Genomic DNA, 3870 nt, shown 5'->3' on the forward strand with positions numbered 1-3870 from the left:
GAGAATAAAATAAATTAATCACCAAAATGACAAATTGAGGAATAATTATTGGTTTTTGTATTGCTAAAATAGGGCAATAATTTGATTTAAAAATCTTTTAAAAATTAGGAAAAATACTAAAACATTTGGACACACTTATATATGCATACATATGCTATTTTGAAAGTATTTTGCATATATAAAATATACAGCGAAAAATTGGGTATCAACAGCTGCCCCTCTTTACCCGGGAAGGATGAAAGAGTTGTCGGGTAAAGACATGATGGCCAATTTTGCCCGAGTGAAATGATTTGAAGAGGTTGACCGTGCTCTGGTTCCTTATCTTCCTGCATATCCCTGGTCTTACAGGAATGGGGCCATATGTAATTCAGGATCTGTCGGCGGAATATGCTGATGGAGATCTTTCAAGAACGGACGCAATATTCAGGTTAGGGATGGGTGGTTAAAGCTTAATAGGGCTGCGGGAACTGGAGTGGGATCGATCATGCTGAGATGGCCGTTGCTAGCCGTTTTACCTGCAAATAAGCAATACAAGTGTATATTGTGCAAAAAATTTAAACATGATGCAGGTTCGCGTCGGACCATGAATGATGTCTTTGGATGGTTAGGATGATGTCCTCAGACCATGACGTCCTGGACCATGAAGCGTATGATAAAGAATTCGCATGCCATGAAATGATGCTCTTGGGCTATGAGAATGATTCCTCTGAGCTATGATGCCTTTGAATAATGATGTGCAAAAGATAAAAGGGGGTCCTCAGGCCATGGCATGGCGTTCTCGGGCTATGCGAATGGTGCCTCTGAACAATGACGCCTTTGGACAATTTGGCGATCTTTCAGCCCATGAAATGCAATAGATGGCGATCTTTCAGCCCATGAAAGCGTAAATAAAGTGGCGATATTTCAGCCGATGCAAGACATAAATAAAGGTGGCGATCTTTCAGGCGATGCAAGACATATGTAAAGTGGCGATATTTCAGCCATGCAAAATGTAAGTAAAATGGCGATCTTTCAGCCGATGCAAGATTTAAACAAAATGGTGATCTTTCAGCCGATGCAAGATTTACATGAAGTGGCGATTTTTCAGCCGATGCAGATGGATACAGAGCTCAGTCTCGGAAGGCAGAATGGTAGCCTTGTGCAATGCAGGTAATGCAGATGGAGGTAGAGCTTAACCTCGAAAGGCAGAATGGTAGCCTTATGCAATGCAGGAGATGCAGATGGAGGTAGAGCTTAACCTCGGAAGGCAGAATAGTAGCCTTATGCAAAAGATAAAAGACTTTTAGCTGATAACTGACAACTGGTTGCTGATTGTGATATTGTGGATGCTGGGGATATTGTATACGGATAGCGGTTGTGAAGCGATAACTTCGAGATTCGTATTCCTGAGCAGTAGGAGTGCGTAATATAAAACTTGTGACTTGGGTGCCTGCATCCAAAGAAAAATCGTGAGTTTTGTAGAGGGGAAAGGTTAGTTACGTGCCCCCGCTGACTTCGCTTGACCGGCTCAGCTTCTGATTTGGTGATACTGTGGGTATCCCTGGGGTAGCGTTGCTAAACAAAACAATTTCGATGATAAACATGCATGAATTTGTTAAAGATATGGCATATCGTATATATTTGATAAATAGTTTTAGATGAACCGACGATTGTGACGTGGTTCAGGACATTGCAACCTCTCCTGCTATGAAATTTTGAGGGTCCTCTTCAAAATTCTGCCCCAGTTTACTGGGCTGCTGCTTCTAACGAATGCTTGCGATGATCGGCTGAAGTTACTTCAGAATTTTGAGGGTCCTCCTCAAAATTCTGCCCCAGTTTCCAATCGCGGGGGAAATGAAAATTTTATTGAATTGTGACCGAACCCATAAGGTTGCCTATGTATCCCCTCTTAAACGGGAATCAGGTCAGACGTAGTTCAAATTACATCATAAAGGAAATCATAAATGGTTACACATAGTATCGCTTCACTGCATCTGAATTGATCGGCTTCGGCCAAACTTCTCCGTCCATTTCTGCAAGTATGAAGGCTCCTCCTGTTAGAACCCGGTGAACCATGTACGGACCCTGCTAGTTGGGAGAGAACTTCCCTTTGGCCTCATCCTGATGCGGGAAAATCTTCTTTAACACCAGTTGCCCCGGTGTAAACTGTCTTGGTTTGACTCTCTTGTTCAAGGCTCGGGACATTCTGTTATGGTAAAGCTGACCGTGGCAAACTGCATTCATTCTTTTTCCATCTATAAGAGCTAACTGCTCGTAGCGACTCTTTACCCATTCTGGATCCTCGAGTTCTGCTTCCTGTATGATCCTCAAGGAAGGAATTTCTGCCTCGGCGGGAATGACCGCCTCTGTACCATAAACCAGCATGTAGGGAGTTGCCCCGGTTGATGTGCGGACTATGGTGCGTTACCCCAATAAAGCAAATGATAATTTCTCATGCCACTGCTTATGCTTTTCTATCATCTTGCTTAGAATTTTCTTGATGTTCTTGTTGGCGGCTTCTACGGCTCCATTCATCTGAGGCCTGTAAGCTGTGGAATTCTTGTGTTTGATCTTGAAGGTTTCACACATATTCTTCATCAAGTCACTGTTGAGGTTGGACCCATTATCAGTAATGATTGATTCTGGAATCCCGAATCGACAAACAATACGGTCACGGACGAAGTCTGCCACGACTTTCTTAGTCACTGCTCTGTAAGATGCTGCTTCAACCCATTTGGTGAAATAATCAATTGCTACTAGGATAAACTTGTGCCCGTTTGATGCGGCAGGTTCGATTGGTCCAATAACATCCATTCCCCAAGTGGCGAATGGCCATGGTGAGCTTATTGCATTAAGCTCATTTGGAGGCACCTTTATCATGTCTGCATGTATCTGACAGGCATTTTCGGACATACTGGATGCAGTCTGTTTCCATAGTCATCCAAAAGTAACCAGCCCGGAGTATCTTTTTTGCTAAGACAAAACCGTTCATATGTGGACCGCAGGTCCCGGCATGAATTTCCTCTAGCAGCTTGGATGCTTCCTTTGCGTCGACACACCTTAGTAATCCCAAATCTGGAGTCCTCCTATACAGGATTCCTCCGTTGTGAAAGAAATTATTGGACAATCTTCAAAGCGTGCGCTTCTGAGTAGCATTTGCAAGCTCTAGATATTCTCCTTTGGCTAAATACTCCTTGATGTCGTGAAACCAAGGCTTTCCGTCTGCTTCTTCCTCGACAAGAGCACAGTAAGCTGGCTGATCATGAATCTTTACTCGAATAGGGTTTATGAAGTTCTTAGCTGGATGCTGAATCATAGATGATAGGGTAGCCAATGCGTCAGCAAACTCATTCTGGACTCTGGGAACATGCCGGAATTCTGTCTTTGTGAACCTCTTCCTCAACTCCTGTACATGATGCAAATATGGGAGTATCTTGGAGTTCTTAGTCGCCCATTCTTCTCGGACCTGATGTATAAGCAAATCCGAATCTCCAATCACTAGCAACTCTTGGACGTTCATGTCAATAGCCATCTTGAGCCCTAAGATGCAAGCTTCGTACTCGACCATATTGTTGGTGCAGGGGAACCTGAGCTTGGCGGATACCGGATAATGCTGACCGGTTTCAGATACTAGGACTTCCCCTATGCCAACTCCTTTAAAATATGCTGCTCCATCGAAAAACATCCTCCAACCATCATAGGATTCTGCAATGTCTTCTCCTACAAATGATACATCTTCATCAGGAAAATACGTCTTCAAGGGTTCGTATTCTCCGTCCGCGGGATTCTCGGCAAGATGGTCTGCTAGTGTCTGTCCTTTGATTGCTTTCTGAGTTACGTAGACAATGTCGAATTCACTCAGCAGGATTTGCCACTTGGCTAGCTTGCCAG

The sequence above is a fragment of the Nicotiana attenuata genome, chromosome 11 (assembly GCF_001879085.1).
Source record: "Nicotiana attenuata strain UT chromosome 11, NIATTr2, whole genome shotgun sequence".
Taxonomy (NCBI): domain Eukaryota; kingdom Viridiplantae; phylum Streptophyta; class Magnoliopsida; order Solanales; family Solanaceae; genus Nicotiana; species Nicotiana attenuata.